This window comes from Papaver somniferum, chromosome 2 (genome assembly GCF_003573695.1).
Source record: "Papaver somniferum cultivar HN1 chromosome 2, ASM357369v1, whole genome shotgun sequence".
Taxonomy (NCBI): domain Eukaryota; kingdom Viridiplantae; phylum Streptophyta; class Magnoliopsida; order Ranunculales; family Papaveraceae; genus Papaver; species Papaver somniferum.
Genome location: NC_039359.1, coordinates 84213109 through 84233691, shown reverse-complemented (window position 1 = coordinate 84233691; position 20583 = coordinate 84213109).

The following is a 20583-nucleotide window of genomic DNA, read 5'->3' as shown; positions in this document are numbered from 1 at the left end:
GGTAAAAACCTGCATGCCCTAGGAATGACCTAATATCTTTTACGGTTTTTGGGACCTGTAAAGTCTTTAAGGTCAACTTTAGCTTTGTCTACCTCTACACCCTTTGAAGAGACGATGTGCCATAATACAATTCCTGATTTAACCATGAAATGGCATTTTTCCCAATTAAGCACTAATTTTTTTTCCTTACACCTAGTCAACACTAATGTCAAATGATGCAAACATTCATCGAAAGATGAACCAAACACTGAAAAATCATCCATAAAGACTTCTAAGAACCGTTCTACCGTTTCAGAAAATATGCTCATCGTACAACGCTGAAACGTTGCAGGGGCATTACATAGCCCGAAAGGCATGCGTCTATACGCAAAGGTACCAAAGGGACAGGTAAAATTGGTTTTCTCTTGGTCTTCTGGGGCAATAACGATCTGATTATAACCGGAGTAGCCATCTAAGAAGCAATAATGACTATGTCCAGCTAATCGCTCTAGCATTTGGTCGATAAAAGGAAGGGGAAAGTGATCCTTCCTTGTGACCTTGTTCAAATTCCTATAGTCAATACATACACGCCATCCCGTGGTCACACGGGTTGGGATTAATTCATTATTATCATTCTGGACTACAGTGATACCTGATTTCTTTGGGACAACCTGAACAGGGCTGACCCACTTATTGTCTGAAATTGGGTAAATAATACCTGCATCTAACAACTTAAGCACCTCTTTTCGAACTACCTCTTTCATGTTAGGGTTCAGTCGACGTTGCATCTCCCTAGAAGGTTTGGAGTCTTCCTCTAAATGAATCTGATGCATACACACAGTAGGACTTATACCCTTAATGTCTGCTATAGTCCACCCTAAAGCTTCCTTATTGTCTTGAAGTACATTTACTAGACTACTTTCCTGATCACTATCCAAATTGGAAGCTACAATCACAGATAAAGTCTCAGATGGGCCTAAAAACACATACTTTACAGTATCGGGTAGTGGTTTAAGGTCCAACTTTGGGGGCTCTTCTAAAGAAGAAATTAGGGTAGTCTCAGAAACTGGTAACGGTTCGAACCTAGCTTTCCATCTATCAGGGTCTAACACAGGGGTAGAATCTAATAGAGCATTCACCTGTTCAATAGTGCTATCGTCGTCAAAATCTAAACCAAAATGGGATAGACAACTTTCTAATGGGTCTTCAGACAAGATGTTTGGTAATGACTCCTGAACTAAGGCTTCTATCATGTTCACCTCCTCAACACATGTGTCATCTAGCTCATGAGGTTGCTTACTGACATTAAAAATGTTCATCTCCATAGTCATATTACCAAAAGATAAACTCATCACACCATTTCGACAGTTAACGATCGCATTAGACGTAGATAAAAATGGGCGACCTAAAATCACAGGTATCTGGTTCTCTGGGTCAGGGACAGGTTGGGTATCTAGGACCACGAAATCCACTGGATAAATAAACTTGTCGACCTCGATAAGAACATCCTCGAGGGACTTTAACAGACCTATGAGCTAACTGCAGTGTCATCTTAGTAGGTTTAATTTCACCAAGTCCTAGCTGTAAGTATACATGGAATGGCAGTAAGTTCACACTGGCTTCTAAGTCAAGTAAAGCTTTTTCTACCCGGAAGTTACCTATTGTGCAAGCAATGGTAGGAGAACCTGGGTCTTTGTACTTTGGAGTTGTGGTATTCTGAATGATTGAACTTACGTGACTAGCTAAAAAGGCTTTCTTATGGACGCTAAGTTTTCGCTTTCGCGTACACATATCCTTAAGGAACTTGGAATAAGAAGAAATTTGCCTAATTGCATCTAATAAGGGAAGGTTTATGGTAACTTTCTTAAAAACCTCCACTATGTCATTAAAGTTCGATTCCTTCTTTGTTGGTACTTGATAGACACATTTTTGTGTTTAATTTGATCTCAATACTATATATTGTTGGCTCGAAAAGTTGGTAAAAGCCCCGGAGGACACGTGTTATTCGGGCTCTCACCGTTGGATAAGGGGCACCTCAATTACTAAGGGGCACCCCAGGTCACCCCAAAAGGCATATGCTATTCGCACCCCAGTACAGGATTAGGGGGAGGTCATCTTCTCCATTTGAATTTTGTTTTTGGCGGGAAAATGGAGAACACTTCTGCAGATTTTTGATCGAATTGTTGAACGTGTTCTAGGGAGATTCAATGGCTGATTTTTGGTAGATAGTTGTGATATGGCATATTAAACACACTGTGGGTGTTTGGTTCGACCAGAATTGGCTAGAATCAGCTAAACAATTCACGGGTTGAAAACAGGGCAGTTCGTGTATATCACGGGTTTCACGTGATTTGGAGAAGATTCAACGTGTTTTGTGCGTGCATGGAAGACCCTCACATCCTGTTGGAGCGTGAAGGAGTTAAATATGGTAATTTGGAGGCTTGAAAACGCGTGAGAAGATGAAACAGGAAAGAAAATATTCCCTTAAATATTTTCTTTACTGTTGAGTTAAAGAGAATTATATGGAGTGAATGAGCGAGATTCGATGGGTCTGTTGGCTATAAATAGGTTGCTGGGGTTGAGTAGAAAGGGTGTCGAGAGTCTGGGGGGATGAGAAGAGCCAGAGAAGAAGAAATTTGAGTTTTCCAAAACTCGGTTTCTGCTGCTGCTGCTGAAGAACATGAAGAACACGAAGAACGGACCTGCACCAGCAGTCGTTTTTCTACAGTAATTACGACTCACACCTGTGGGTCGTACATCAGGCAGACTTATTTGCTACAGCTTTTGCGACACAGATGCAACAGTATTATTTTGTCACTGAGGGTCGTAGTTCTCTGGTTTGTAACAAATATAATTGTTACAATCCCGGTTGTATTGTATTTCTCATATTCTCATCATTTGTAAACCATTTTTTTGCATCAATGAAATATTTTGAGAGGTTTTCCAACATGATGAGCGGCTAATTCCCTCGTAACCAAGGCAATGGATGAAGCTATTCACGCAACATAAATGGGTAACTATTTTATTTAATTATATAATTCACCTAATCGCTGCTTTTGCAGAGTTTTAAATTATTTGAATGATTGTCTTAATTATTTGTTATTCAGTTTGATAGGTTATGCTTGGTTTAATCTCTTGATAATCTATGCTTAAGGTTTACAAATAATGTTTGAGAATCTGTATGATTGATAGTGAATTAAAGATAAAATAGGACTTAAGAATTGAATAGAGTTTTGAAATATTTATCATTCCATTTTGCATAATAGTGGAATCTAGTGTCTTGGTTACCTCTCGCACCCATTGTTAATATTTTTGTATATATAATTTTATTAAATCTAAAATTCCATTTCCTTCACAAGTCTGAAACAAATCCTATTTACTACAATCACAATCAAAAAATCTTAATCATTTTGGCGCCGCCGACGCGGATTTGTGCTTAGGTAGAACTTTTAGGTTTTTATTATTTTTTATTATTCCGTTTGTTGTTTTTACGTCTCTTTGGTTGTGTCTTTGTATTACAGGTTTGAAGTTGGATACTAAAGACCTTGGAATCAATGCTTAAAGCTAAAAGAGAAGGGAAAAAGACAAAGCAAAAAAATAAAGAAAAAAGAGAGAAAAAAAAGACAGAATTATTTATTTATTTTAAGAGACTTTCCATTTTTTTTTTTTTGTAATTATTATTATTTTTTTTGTATTTCTTTTCATTGGACTGGACTTTGAACAATTTATTTTAATTTTAAACCCTACGGAAGGGTTATATAAAAAAAATTTAAATATAAACTGTTTGCAGGGAAGGACGACGATTACAATATCGTCTCGGCCCCTCGGGTTCGCACACTGACACCGGAGTCAGTGGCCCGAGTCGACTACAGCGGTTCTTCGCCCGTCTGGTACGGGAGGTAAACTTCTAAACACCCGTGAATCTCCTGTCAGCGGGTTTACTGTCTGCCTTAAGGTGATTATATGTTGAGGACTGAACCGGCTGCTTTAATTTCCTAGTAAAGGGGAAGAACTGGCCATATAAGATAAGGGTTCGGATTTCATCACCGTTCCCTTCTTGCCCGCCTTAGGTAAGCGAAACTTAATGTGAACCCAAGCTTAAAATTTGATTAGAACGAGACCGATAGGGTAACGAGCTTAGTAGGAAAGTCGTTCGAAAAATATTGTTTACTCTTTTAGCATACTTCGAAGTTCATGATGGTTTCTGTGAGTTGAATGCGTGACTGCGCCGCCTTGTGATAGCGGTGAGTCCTTGGGTATAAAATATCCACTGAGCTTCCCTCGCCTCAATTCAACTTACTTTGACTCGGATTGATTCCACAGGGGTTTGCTTAAATTGTAACGAATTTCCTTTCGAAGGATTAGAAGCTGGTCTAGAAACAATCTAAGTGGAGCCATCATGCTTTTTGTTTGCTAGAAATCAGTAGGTTTGATTTGGTCGAGTCAGCCTTGTTTGTGATTGTGTAGAATTCCCTTGCAATTAAGAATGTCGAACTGGTATGACAGAAGCCAATACAATGAGTATCAATCTGAATTTGAATATGGACATCATCATTTTTATGACCATGGTGGGAATAGTAGTTGGGAACGCCAACCTTTTCAAGGTTATGGTTCATACCATGGTGAGCCCAATTACTATCCACACGCGAATTGGTCTTACGAGCAAGAAAATCAGGAACACTGTAGTACTAGTTACTCGTTTTTGGAAACTAGTCCTGATTATGATATTTCTGAACCTGTTCCATCTCTAGAAGGGACCCAACAACGGATTGAAAGGACGTATAAACGTTTAGTTGCAATGAATAGTTCAAAAGAAGAGTGTACACGATATTCTGAGATGATAAACGAGAGTGGTAAACGTATAAGTGTTATGCTCAGTGAAATTCAGGCACGTCTAGAGGCAGAAAATGAACAGTTGGCTAATGCTGCTCGAAATAATCTAAATTTCCAAAATAGGGTTTCTAATTCTACCCTTGATATCAATAGTGAATATTTGCCTAATTTAGAGGACAAGGCTAGAATAAAAGACAATACTTATTTAGATAAGGTTCAATCATCTTTGTACTATTATGATGATGAGGATAGTAGTAATGAAGAATCTGAAATATGTAGGCATAGTAATCAGGAATCTATTAATCCAGTTAAGCTTTATAATGATTATACTATTTCTAGTTCAAATCCAAATAATTTTTATGATTATTCACCTATTCAAAAGGACGAGGATTTGATTAGGGATACCACCGTTTTAGACGATGTAGTTTTTCCTTTTGATTACGAAGCCGATAGTGGTTTAGAGGAACGGGTTTATTCCAAAAATGCTGTTTTAGAGTCTAGCGACTTAGAAACAATAGTATTAGATGAAGAAGATATACCCGTAGAGATGAGTGAGGATGAACCCGACTTAGAAGAATCAATTGACCATTTTCGGGAATCCGATGACCTAGAAATTAGGGAAGTTGTGACTAGTCTTTCTAGAGACTCGGAAAACTCTAAGTTTGGGGGTGATTATCATTATCCGTGCGCTTTAACTCTTAAAAAGTTCCCTCGTGTAGGACTTGACATTTGTTCCTCAACCATCTTACAGGATTATCTTCGTATACTTTTTCCTGAACCTAATGATGTCCAAAGAGAAGCTCAGTTGTTAGAAACCCATCCTATGGTTGATGTGGTTGACCCAGGCTATGATACCAAGATTGACTTTGTTTTCCCACCAACAAATTTTCTTCCAATTGCGGGAACATTTGATTTTAAAATGTGTCGGTTATTAAGTTTTGAGACTAAACCTAATTACTTTAGGAGAATAGGGTCGACACATTTTCTTAAGGAAGACCAACTCTTTCATTGTGGTCAGTTTGTGAGTCAAGTCTAAGACTTTAAGGATCCGCAGTTGTTCAGGTTATGTTATGTGCTCTAAGTTCCTACTTGAGTATTTCCAGACTCTACAACCTGATCTTAAGAATCCTTCTTTTGAGGAAGTTCCAGCCTATGAAAGCTTTTATTTAGACCCTTTTTAGAGCCTGAACTGAGCCACAACTAGAGATAGTTGTCTTAAACAAAAAGTTAAATAAGGGTATGTTCAGTATCTTCTTGGTCTGTTGCAGTTTCCTCTTCTTGTGGTTAACACTTTTTGATCCAGATGACCCACAATTATTCGGCTACTTCTGTATGATTCTATGAGGTGACTAATTCCTTCCGATGTCTGGCTGAAGACTTAAACTTAGCACTTCTTGGGAGGTAACCCAATCTCATGCAACATGGTAATATCTTTCCTTAACCATTTTGCTTCAAATGGTAATAGTTTCTCCTTGTTCATATGCTTTTAATTTATCTTTAGAACATTGAGGACATGTTAGATTTAAGTTTGGGGGTATGGGAGAAACTTTTTAGTTGCATTTTTGAAACTTCTAGCGTCACATGGTATCCAGTTAACTAAGTTTACATATTGTTTCTCACCGAAAGATAGAAATTGGAATGCTAGGGATAAAACTTATTGAGACATTAGAGAAAAAGACATGCGATCCTTGAAATTCAGGAGAGAACTTGTTCCTTTAGGGTAACCGTGATAGACCTAACCATACATGATGGAAAGGCAAGTAGGTCAGGGAAATGCCAGAAAGACAAAGCAACCTCACATGTAGTCTTAGATACTGGATTGCGACTCTCTCTCAGTAGAAACTTATCATCATCAACAAGCGAGCGACATCAAAATCTATGAAGAAAGTGAAGACGTTTTAGGTAGAAGCAACAATAGAAGAGAATAATTCAAAAATCAAAGTTGAAGTTATAGAGCAAATGATATAAGTTGTTAGAATCCATGATACCAAGACATCACAAGTTGCGAAGATCCAAGTTTGAAAGTCCTTCTCTCATGGCCATGTAAATTTTTGTCTTGTAATTTTTTGTTCATTAAAAAAAAAAAAAAACATCATTACATTCTTTTTGTTCAATAAGGCCATAGGGAAGATGAAATAATAAGTCAAGCAAGAAATCGAGAGAGAAGAGTTAATTGTCAAGGTTCTATGAGGTTCGAGAGTTTATCATCAACAGTTGAAGATCGAAGAAGACGTTATTTCTACTGAGCACTGTGAGAGGTCGAAGAAAGATGCTTTTGGTTGCTTTGAGTCTGCTTTCAATCTGGCACAAGATCTTCTAGCACTGGTTTAACTCATCACACGTATTAGTCCAGCTGTGTAGCAGATGTCCCTCTCATTTTATCTCTCTCCTAATCTTATCCAGCTGTAAAGCAGCGGACGCATCTTACAATGTTTATCTAGCTGTGTAGCGGATATCTCTTTATCTAGCAGTGGTGTGCGGATGTGTCTCCCTTTTCTTCAGTCAGCTTTAGAGCTGACACCTTTAATTTCTCTGGCATTCTACTTACTTAGAGATAGGTTGAGAATTGTATGTCCTCATAGCTCTTTGGATACTTCTGACCATTAGGAGTAAGGTTTGTGGGTACACCTATGGTAAACCCTCGGAGACAACACTCCGCCGCTAGGCAACTAGCGGTTTAACGGCCTGCTGCACGTGCTAAGTGTAGTCTTTTTATCTTTTCAAAAATAAATTTTGCTCGCGGACTAGCAAATAATAAGTTGGGGGGGTATTGATAGACACATTTTGTGTTTAATTTGATATCAGACTTATATGTTGGCACTCGAGTTTGTACTAATTTTGGTGTTTTATTGTTTGTAGGCACCTTTGGAAAATTCGGCTCGAAAAGTTGGTAAAGCCCCGGAGGACACGTGTTATTCGGACTCCACCGTTGGATAAGGGGCACCTCAATTACTAAGGGGCACCCCAGGTCACCCAAAAGCATCTGCTATTCGCACCCCGTACAGATTAGGGGAGGTCATCTACTCCATTGAATTTGTTTTGGCGGGGAAAATGGAGAACCCTTCTGCAGATTTTTGATCGAATTGTTGAATGTGTTCTAGGGAGATTCAATGGCTGATTTTTGGTAGATAGTTGTGATATGGCCTATTAAACACACTGTGGGCGTTTGCTTCGACCAGAATTGGCTAGAATCAGCTAAACAATTCACGGGTTAAAAACAGGGCAGTTCGTGTATATCACGGGTTTCACGTGATTTGGAGAAGATTCAACGTGTTTTGTGCGTGCATGGAAGACCCTCACATCCTGTTGGAGCGTGAAGGAGTTAAATATGGTAATTTTGAGGCTTTAAAACGCGTGAGAGGATGAAACATGAAAGAAAATATTCCCATAAATATTTTCTTTACTGCCGAGTTAAAGAGAATTATATGGAGTGAATGAGCGAGATTCGATGGGTCTGTTGGCTATAAATAGGTTGCTGGGTTGAGTAGAAAGGGTGTCGAGAGTCTGAGGGGCTGAGGAGAGCCAGAGAAGAAGAAATTCGAGTTTTCCCAAACTCGGTTTCTGCTGCTGCTGCTGAAGAACACGAAGAACGGACCTGCACCAGCAGTCGTTTTTCTACAGTAATAACGACTCACACCTGTGGGTCGTACATCAGGCAGACTTATTTGCTACGGCGTTTGCGACACAGCTGCAACAGTCTTATTTTGTCACTGAGGGTCGTAGTTCTCTGGTTTGTAACAAATATAATTGTTACAAACCCGGTTTTATTGTATTTCTCATATTCTCATCATTTGTAAACCATTTTTGAGCATCAATGAAATATTTCGAGAGGTTTTCCAACATGATGAGCGGCTAATTCCCTCGTAACCAAGGCAATGGAGGAAGCTATTCACGCAACATAAATGGGTAACTATTTCATTTAATTATATAATTCACCTAATCGCTGCTTTTGCAGAGTTTTAAATCATTTGAATGATTGTCTTAATTATTTGTTATTCAGTTTGATAGGTTATGCTTGGTTTAATCTCTCGATAATCTATGATTAAGGTTTACAAATAATGTTTGAGAATCTGTATGACTGATAGTGAATTAAAAATAAAAGAGGACTTAAGAATTGAATAGAGTTTTGAAATATTTATCATTCAATTTTGCATAATAGTGTCTTAGTTACCTCTCGCACCCATTGTTAATATTTTTGTATATATAATTTTATCAAATCTTTAAATTTAATCTTCACAAGTCTGAGAGTTTGAACCTCATTACTACAACATCATCAAAAAATATTATCAGTACTAATAGCTGAGGAAATGGGGCTCTAGGCCTAAAATCAGACCTTTCAGGAACCGAATTCACATCATCAGAAACTTTATCAGTCTCTTCAGCTACTGGTCCTGGGAGGTGAGATCCTGAGGGGTGAACTATAGTATGTTAACTATCGGGCATGGTTACCTTATTGTCTACAACTCTACCACTTCTATGGGTTCTAACAGCATTCAATTGATTCGATGGTTTTGCACCTAATTCATGAACTTCTCTAGGGTTGGGTTGTGTTTGACTAGGAAACTTACCTTTTTCTCTCAAAGAATCACTTATCAGACCAACCTGGGTTTTTAACTCGGAAATAACCTGACTATTTTCTTGTCCTATCCTGTTACTAGCTTGTAGACTCTGTTCTACGGATAACTGGAATTTTGCAGTTTGCTGAGTTAACAAGGCGAGAGATTCCTTTAAACTTAGGATTTTCTTATCTGACTCTTTCTGAAACTGAGCTAGTCCTGAAGGATTCTTAGTATAGCCAAAACCTGGGGGAGCATTAGAATTACTAAACTGACCTTGACTTTGGCCCTTAGACCACGAAAGGTTCGGATGGTTTCTCCAACAAGGATTATAGGTTTCTGAATATGGGTCAATCTTTTGACGGTTATCAAATCTAGTGTTATTATAAAGAACATTGGCCTGCTCTTCAATATTCTGGCCTTGCCAAAAAGTCTCCACTCTACCACTAGTCTGGCCCACTTCTAAGGCGTCTAACCTTTTTGCTATAACAGCAATTTTGGCATCTGATTCATAGTCTCCTTCTACCCTATTAACGTTTCCTCTACTTAAAAGAATTTTTTTCTGGGGTGCCCTACTATTTTCCCATTGTTGGGTTTTTTCGGCGATTTCATTAAAAAATTCCATCGCCGCATCAACAGTTTGGTTTTCAAATCCACCAGTGCATAGAGACTCAACCATGGTCGTTGTGGAATAATCTAAACACTCATAAAGGATATGAACTAGCCTAACCTTTTCTAAACCATGATGAGGACACTGGGATAATAAATCATTGAGCCTTCCCAAATACCTATATAAAGATTCTCCCTCTTATTGTGAAAATGTGCATATTTGCGTCCTAATAGACGATGTTTTGTGCCTAGAGAAAAACTTATTGAAAAAGGAAGATGTAAGTTGTTCATATGTCTCAATTGACTCGGAGTCCAAACTATACATCCACGACTTGTCCTTATCTTTCAGGGAAAATGGGAATAACCTAAGTTTCAAAGCATCATCATCTAAGCCTCTAATTCTTAGAGTACTACAAATTTCCTCAAAATCCCTAACATGGTAATAAGGGTTTTCATTTTCTTTACCTAAAAAGATTGGGAGCATCTGTAAGGTCCCAGGTTTCAGTTCATAGGGTGCCTCCGTTTCAGCTAACTTAATACACGAAGGACGGGTAGTCCTAGTTGGATTCAACAAAGCTTTTAAAGTTGCCATTTCTGGCGCTATCGGAGCAACAGGGATTCTTTCCTCAGTCAAAGAACGTTCAAAAACAGACTCTTCAAAAGCCGGACTTTCTAGATTAAGGTAATCGAGACGCTTTGAACTACTAGGTTTCTCTTTAACAAATCTACCTAGTGCGTCTCTTTTACGTTCAGGCATACAATAGAATTTTCTAAATTGGAAGGGTAAGCAAACACAGATCAAGGCCGACTCAACCAAATCAAACCTATTTATTTCTTGCAAACAAAAAGCATGATGGCTCCACTTAGATTGTTTCTAGACCAGCTTCTAATCCTTCGAACGGGAATTCTTACAAATTAAGCAAACCCCTCCGGAATCAATCCGAGTTAACGTAAGTTGAATAGAGGCGAGGGAAGCTCGGTGGAGCTTTGATACCCAAGGCCTCACCGGTATTACAAGGCGGCGCAGTCACGCATTCAACTTACAGAAACCGTCAAGAACTTTGAAGTATGCTTAAAAGAGTAACCAATATTTTTCGAATGACTTTCCTGTTAAGCTCGTTACCCTATAGGTCTCGTTCTAGTCAAAATTTTAGGCTTAGGTTCGCGTAGGTTACGTGTTCCTAAAGCGGGCAAGAAGAGAACGGTGATGAAATCCGAACCCTTATCTTGTATGGCCAGGCCTTGCCCTTTACTAGAAAAATAAATGTCCGTATTCAGTCCTCAACATATATGCATACGAAGGAGTCCAGTAACTCGCTGACAGGGGATTCACTAGTGTTTAGAATCTTACCTCCCGTTCCAGACGGGGCATGAATCGGTTTTAGTCGACTCGGACCACTGACTCCGATGTCTAGTGTACGAACCCAAGGTGCATAGAAAATATCGTAATTGTCCTCCTTCTCTGCAAACAGTTTATATTTAAAGTACCCTTCCGTAGGGTAATAAAAAAATAATGTCCAAAAGTCCAAAAGTCCAAAAAAATAAAGAAAAATTACAAAAATAATAAACCCTAATACAGTTTTTTTTTTTAAATAAAATAAACAAACCCTAAACTAAAATTGTCTAAAATAAAATTGTCTTCTTTTCTGTTCTTTTTGCTTTAATCTTTAGCTCCAAGTATTTATGAAATCACTAAACTCCTTGGCTCAATTTTCTTTATGATCCAGAACCTGTAGACACAAGATAAATACCCAAAAACATAAAAAGGGACAAAAATAATAAAATAAAAATAAAAAATAAAATAAATCTAAAACCCTAAAAACAAGTCCGCGTCGGCGGCGCCAAAAATTGATGTGATTTGTAGACAGTGGTAAAAGTGGTTCGATTCTCAGACTTGTGAAGGATATTAATTAGACTTAAATTCTAATATTAAAATAGAAAACTCACTAAAAATTATAGAAAACTCAATCAAAGATGATATCAATACTAAAAGAAACACTGAGGCTAAGATTCCATTATTTTCCAAGTTCAAAGTGATTAAACCAATACTTATATTTATGAAATTTTCTTGTTTAATTTGATTCTGAAATATTGCAACAAGTAGATTTTCAAAAGTAATAATTGTAAATACCAAGTATGAAGCATCAAAAGTCTTAAAACTAAGCATACTCCATCAAAATAGATCACAATCACTCAAATAAAAATCATATTCAATAATAGTTTAAGGAAAATAATCATATAATTATTGCAAATAAAAAGATAAAATAGAATATACCACTTTTTGTTGGAAGCTATTTAGCTTCCTCTATCGTCTCAGCAATGTGGTTTAGCTCCTCATATTAATCATGATCTCAAAATATATGTTTGTTGCTCAAAAGATGATTAGAAGAGTGAAAAGTAATAACACAGACTGTTTGCAACAGTGTATCGGTGTTGCATAAACAACTGTTACAATGGAATTGTTATAGAAAAACTGTTGCTTTGTAACTAATTTTAAGACCCTAAAATACGACTGCCCTGCACAGCTTAATGTTCTTCAGCTGTTAAACAATGACACTGTTCTGCGACTGTTTACCGTGCGTCAATGTTCTTCACGTTCTTCTTCTTCAGCAGTAGCAGCAGCAGAAACAGAGTTTGGTAAAGCTCTGATTTCTTCTTCTCTGGCTCTCTTTAGGTTCCCAAACTCTCGACACCTCTTCTATATGACCCAAGACATCTATTTATATCAAAAATACCGATTAAATCTCTCCCAAATCTTCCAAAATCTCTTTCCTTTTAAGATTTCTACGCGTTTCTGAGCTTTCCTTTTTATTCTAAACTCTTCTTTAGATAGATACAAATCTTTGGGAAGGTTTACAGCGCTTTAATCTCTCTGAAATTCATTAAAACAGGTCACACACGTGACTTTCCATATTTTTCGTTGTGAGAAAAATCCGTCGATTGAGCCCAGCCTAATTGATTTAAACACCCATATCAGATTCCTAGACCCATAAGGAGTCTATCCTATGAAAATCAGAGGTTTAATCGACCTCAAACTCCTCCAAATCACGATTGTCAAAACTGTTCTTCACTGCACTATTTTCCCGCCAAAAACCTGGTTTTTGAAATGTTGAAGATGGTTGCCCCTTATCCAGAGTAGGTGTGCGATTAGCAACTGCCTGGAAATGGGATGCCCCTTAGTAATTAGGTTACCCCTTATCCAAAGTAAGAGTCCGAATAGAAAATGTCCTCCGGGTGATTTCCGACAACTTTTCGAGCCAATTTTTTCTAAAAATGTTTATTAGCCAAAAATACCTACAAATAAATAAAACACCATAATAAGTACAAAAATGAGCCCTAGCAATATATAGAATCGAGACAAATCGGACACAAAAATGTGTCTATCAGCAGTCTTATGATTCTAGTGATAGGATTATTGTTCCTATTCCAGTGCCTCCACCCGATAGACGAAGAGAACAGCGTTTCAAGAAGGCTTGGGAGAAGCAAAAGAGGCCTATGATGTGCACAAAGTGCTTCACTCTTGGTCACCACAACAGAGCTACCTGCCCCATGCCTTGATGCTTTTTATTATGTTTGATTTGTTTGAAAGATTCTATGTTTTTTGGTTTTTACTTTTGGTAATGTGTTTTCATTTTTCTATTCATGGATAATTAGTGTCAGGATCTGTGTACCATTATGTACACCTTCCTGTGCACTTCACTTTTCTTACCTGTCTTTTTACATGTGTAGCATTATGTATACCTTGCTGTACAATGGATGCTACTAGTTTATTTTGTTTAGTAATATTCATTTTTTTTCAGTTCTAATGCAGTAATTAGTTTTTATTTTTGTTGTTTAATGATTGATACTAGGTTATTACTTTTTCTATTTTATTTTTCTGTTAGTACATGTGTACCAATATGTACACCTTCCTGTACCATTGTCTGTCAGATTTTATACTCTGTCAGAAACTGTGCACAATCATGTACACCTTAATATTTCCTAACTTGTAATACATACTTTAGTACTGACACAAGTCTATTTTCAAAACATCAATATTTAAACTAATAAAAAACATTAATTCAAGGTCTCTATAATAGTGACAAGTCTTAAACAGAAAGTTGAAAACTTAAATTTTTCTGAAGATTAAAAATGTTTAGAAGAAATTCAGAAAGTGATCTTGAATGAAGATTAAAAACTCTTCTTCCTCTTCAATGGTTGCTTTCCTGTAGTCTTGCGCCACTGATTATGCTCCTCATTCTTCGCTATATCCCACACCTTTTCATACCATCCGACTTTTGTCAACATCTTGGCCACCAATTTTGATCGCATTTGCTGACAAATGTCTTCGGCCCTCTGTTGACCTTTTTCCATACCTTTTGTTGTCTTCATACTTCGTTTCATAAAGTAACAAGTATATATTAGACAGTCTGGGTTGATTCCTTGTGAAGGGCATGTCATGATGTTTAATTCGTGCTCTTCTATAGGTGGGTGACACTTCAATGCTCTCTTCTTATTGAGTTCCACTTGTACCACATCTGCTAGTTTTTTTGCATCGTCTTTATATGACTGCTCATTTTCTGAGTGTAACGAGTTATACCATTTCCATTCCTTAGCTTCGAAATCAAAATTCAAAAGCGACCAGTGCAATCCCATCCTCGTTTGATCTGTAGAGTGATTGATAGGGATTACAAGAACTTTCAGATTCTCAGGCATGTCTCGTATGAAATCAACCACAAGCTTTTGCACCTCGCTGGTGACATTATACTTGACATAGTACTGCAATTAATAATTTGTTAGAAAACAAAATTAATTAGGCTCACCTTAATCAGAAAACTAATAAGCATGTACACTACTACAGAAAACTAACGAATCAAACATTATAGGCCTGAAAACAGACCGTATATCCATGTATGATATACAGGTGTACACCTATGTACACACCTATATAAATCTAACAATCAAGAATTAGAAGACCATGTGTCAATCATAGATGCATATTGGTGTACATATATGTACATATCTAAATAAATCTAACAATAAACACTTAACATACCTTGTGTCAATCATATATTCATATTGGTGCATATTAATGTACACAGCTAAAGAAATCTAAAAACACATAGAACACGCCATGTCAATTAGGTGTACAACTATGTACACAATATTAAAGTAACTATATATGACATTTATTATTTGTTTTGAGAAACTTACACATGCAGTAGGACTCATAATTTCACATCTCAGGTAGTTTTTGTCATCTGGATGACGAATGATATCTCTGACAAGTGCTCTTCTACGTCGATGGATGTAGAACTGGAGTACCTCTTGGTCCAGATATTTGTTGAACATCAGTTCACGAAGTACTCTTCCAACAATCAAAATATCTTCCTTGACTGTTGGATCATCCAGTCTTGTTATTTCCAAGCTACAGAGCTGCACAAACGTAAAGGAAATGTTAACATGATGTATAAAGTTGTGCACATAATTTTTTTATAAGATTCAATCATGGTGTTTTGTGAACTTACTCCATGCTTGCATAGTCGAAGAATTTTTGTACCCTTTTTTTGTCCTATCCTGGTTGCATAGCATGGTATAGTGGTGATAGACGAACATCTGGCAATGGATTGTAAGTACGATATACATCTCCCTTTCTCTTTATTGGGGAAGGATAGCCTGGTTCTTGTCCCACTTTGATCCCCTTGCCTTTTGGATCTGCTTTTATCACAACTCGTTTGGTTTTACCCTCGGCAGTGAATTCAGGATCTAGCTTTCTTTTTGCATTTCTCTTTTGTGGTGTCTTGGACAACTTGCCAGCGGCTTGTGTCTTCAACATCTCTTCTTCCTTAATCCTCCCTGCTTTTGTCCTTACTGGAGTGGTTTTCTCTTCTTCTACCTCTTGGATGCTAAAAAATTCACTAGGATTTTGTTTAATGGACTGCACTGCTTCTTCAATGATCCTTTCTCGTACATCTTCATTGGATAATGATTTTTGCGACGACTCTTCTTTTGGATCTTCTTGGCTCAATAATGCAAAGCTTGGACAATCGTGGCGGATCAGGGTTGCCATCTTTTCCTTCACTTCAGATGGTACCGTTATGTAACAACCTTTTTCAAACTTTACGAATACAGTTTCAGACAAGTTATCTAGAAGGTCCTCAATTGATGTATAAGTCTCATTCTGTGATTCTTCTCCTTGTGTGAGTAAAAGGACTTCTTTAGGATCCAACTGACATATGGCTTCAGCTGCAATTATAGTAGCTTCATCAATTTCAGTTGTTCAAGTGCCATCCATCACATTCTGGTCATCAAGGTTCACTTGGTCTTGTTTATCTTCATTGATTACACTTGTATTTGGCATAGAAGTACTGAAAAATGAAATTTTTATGAGAATTTTCGATGGTGTACAGAGTTTTACACCAATGTACAGGTATGTACACAAATTCAGAAGAAGTCATAAAGGTGTACATCCTTGTACACACATACTGAAAACAAAATAAAATAAAATATATAAGATGAGATCATTTTCTTTAGACCTTTGCTTGTTAGCAGCTTCACACCCAGCTACTTTGTCAATTTCATCAGTTTGAGCAGTATCCTGGTCATTAAGGTTCATATGCTCTTCTTGCCTTTAGGGATTTCAACTTCCTTTGGCAGAAGAGTGCTGAAAAAAATGCAATTTTTTTAGAAAATAAGAAATCACTAAGGTATACATATTGGTACACATATATAGAAAATGAGAAGAAATGCGAGCTACACATATACCTCGGCTTGTTACCAGTTTCAGACTCAACTCCTTGGCTTGTTCCATCCTTGCCATCCTATTCTTCATTTGCCTCATTGGTCTTTGGTGAAGGAGTGCTAAAAAGATTCAAGTTTTGAGAAAAGGTATTAGCTTTCACACACTGGTGTACGACTATGTACACACATAAAAAAAGAAATGACTTGCAAATTTAAAAAAAGTGATGTTGTACCTTTGCTTTTCAGGAGTTTCAGACGGAAATTCATTCCTTTAAGATTCAGTTCCATGCTCGTCATCACCACCTTTGCTACCCTCTTTGTCATTGTCATGATCATGCATATCACCACCCTTGCTACCCTCCTTGTCATTGTCATCACCATCATCATCATCATTATCATCATCATTATGATCATGTATATCACCATCTTTATTGTGCTCCTCCTTGTCATTGTCATCACCATCATCATCATCTTCCTTGTGCTCCTCCTAAACCTTGTCATCCTCCTCCTCCTCATCCTCATCCTCCTCAATCTCATCATCTTCCTTGTGCTCCTCCCCATCATCCTCATCCTCCTCCTCCTCCTCCTCCTCATCCTCCTCAATCTCCTCATCCTCCTCAGTTTCAAGCCGTATTTCCTTTGCACATTTAAAGATTTCATGCAAAGTGTAATTACGGAAATCATTAGCTTCTCTTTCTGTCAAGCTCATTAGACCAACTTCATTAACTTTTAGTCTTTTCTCTTCAATGAAACTAATAAGCCTTTCTTGCCTATCCAGAACTTCAGTAAGATCCTCATCCAACTCCTTTATTCGTATATCTGAAACGCGCAGTTTTTTTTCACAGCATCTATGCTATTTTCTTGTTTCTGCCTCCGATACTCATCCAAAAGCAATCGATCTTCATCAGTATAAGCCTTCACCCATCCTGGTTGCATCTGAAAACATGCCAAAGTATCAACATTGATCATAGGTGTACAATTTTCTACACATGTTGTAAGAGTGTACATTGTTGTACACAAGACAAATTTATTAAAATCTATCAACAATGTACAATCCTGTACACCTTATTAAAGGTGTATATCAATGTACATATACTATTCTAAGAAAGTTTTTTGAGATACCTTTTTCATGGCATTATTCAGGTCTTTCTCGATTGTATTACTGACGTTGCTGATGATCCACCTAAGAAGCCTTGGCACACCTTCCTCATTGCTTGGCTTCATGATTTTGTTGTGTTCAGTAAACCAATGCTGCATTAACAAATAAGTGAATAGTTGGAAATGTAAGAGAAAGGAACAAACACAATGAACATAATTATTTAAAATGGTGAATGGATATATCAGGTGTACAACTGTGAACTCACCAACAGATAAAGCACACAACCATTAACTTTAAGTGGTGAATCCTGATGTTTCTTAATGCTCGCCATGAGATACTCATGTATATGAACTGGCACACCTTCCTCATTGCTTGGCTTCATGATTTTGTTGTGTTCAGTAAACCAATGTTGCATTAACAAATAAGTGAATAGTTGGAAATGTAAGAGAAAGGAACAAACACAATGAACATAATTATTTAAAATGGTGAATGGATATATCAGGTGTACAACTGTGAACTCACCAACAGATAAAGCACACAACCATTAACTTTAAGTGGTGAATCCTGATGTTTCTTAATGCTCGCCATGAGATACTCATGTATATGAACTGGCCAGCAAGTTCTCTTCATCATATCCAAAGACTCAAAAAAGTGTGCAAACTGGTTCTTGCTAATCATACTTCCGTTTTCCTGGGTAAAAAAGACCGTGATACACAAGTACATAGTAAACAACACCACTAAGTCATCAACATTTCTTTCAATCTCCATTTTCGACTTTGGTTTTAGCTTCATGATACGTACGATTTCCTCCTCCACATCTTTTTTTCCCAGCTCAGTTCGTTTATTAAGAGTCAATCTGTTTATCAGCGGACCGTATTTATTTTAAGCTGCAGTTTTTACATCTTCCCCTTTTTCAACTTCCATTGGCACCATCTTAATCCCATAAAATAGAAACAAATCCTCAGGTTCACTCTTTACTACCACTTGCTTGTTCTTCTTGGTAGTATCAAACATGAAATAATGTCCCCCTGAGTCACAAATTTCATGGCGGTACTGTCTCACAATTTTCAGAATTGAGTTTGGGTTCTTAGTCCATATATCATCTCTCTTTTTAATTGTATGTTTCTCATCTTTCCGGTCTGCTTTTTTGTGGACAAAGATATCTACAACAAGCCAGAATGGTCCTTCTTTTTGCTTCTCTAGTTGATAATTGGTGAACCATACTTTTTCTCCTCTTTTTTTTTTCATCTTCCTCAAGGTTTCTATTCACAAAGTCACTGAAGGCATGAAAACTTGACCTATATGGTTTGTTGGTATCTACGAAAATGAACCAAGAAGAATAATACATTCATTATACTCATACAAGTACAAATCATATCACTGTACGCATAAATAGGACCATATCATACAGGTGTATAGCTGTGTACACTCCTACAGAAAACTAACTAAAGCAACATTTGTTCCCACACAACATGCCATAAATCAATGTGCGTGTACAAATCTTTACAACCATACAAAAATCTATCAAAAAAAGCTTTAAAGCACACACAACAGGCAAAATAAAGGTGAAATAGCATGCTGGTGCAAAGATGTGTACACCAGCACCAAAAACGATGGGATAATATGTTGAGAACATACGCATTAGTCCATATGAAGATGAAATATCATGTTGGTGCAAAGATATGTACACCAGTAAACACAAGTAACGGCACAACAGGTTGACAACACACACAACATGCCATATGAAGGTGAAATAGCATGCTGGTGCAAAGGTGTGTACACCGGTAAACACAAGTGACGGCACAACACACACATTAGGCCATATGAATTTGAAATAGCATGCTGGTGTACAAACCGGTACACTGCTACAGAAACATCTTTAAAACAGACAGAACATGACATGAATCACTGCAACAGCATTGTGGTGTACTAGTATGTACACACCAGCAACAATTCCAATAAAAATTGCTAAAAAAACAGATAGAACTGGAAATGAATCACTGCAACAACATGGCGGTGTACAGATCTATACACACCAACAACAATTCCCACAAAAATTGCTCAAAAACAAGATAGAACTAGACATGAATCACTGCAACAACATGGCGGTGTACAGATCTATACACATGTACAAGAAATTGAATAAAAATTGCTCAAAAATAGACAGATCTAGACTTGAATTGTTACCTTTCTTTGATATAACAGATGTTGAAGGCTTTGAATACTTTGGAGGCTTTGGAGGATTTGAAGGCTTTGATTTCTTCTTAGCTGGTGATGTTTTTGAAGTTTCTGGTACTGAAATTGATGTTGAATCTTCTAATGATCTCTTCAATCTCGTTTTTGGTCCTGTTGATTTCCGAATCTCTTTTGCAGCAACTGATGGAGTTGGGGATGAAATTGGTGTTGAATATTTTAATGCTGACTTTGATCTTGTTCTTGGTGATGTTGATTTTTGAATTTCTTCTACCGCAACTGATGGAATTTCTTCTTCAGTTGATGTTGAATCTTCCACTGTTGGTGGTGCATTTTTCTTTGAAACTACTTTTTTTCCTTTCAACATGATGTTACTGATTGTTCAACCATCTAGTTGTTTTGATTAGTAAGATGTTAGAGTTTTTGATTGAAAGTTTTTGTGAATTGAAAATTTTCTAGAGTTCAAAATGTTGAGGTATGAGTAGTTTTGATTTTTTTCTTCTGCTATCCAGTCTTCAAAAGAAAAAGAAGGAATAAATGATTTGTCCGTTACGCCGTTTAATTCAGTTTTTAATTCAGTTTTTTTTTTCAAGC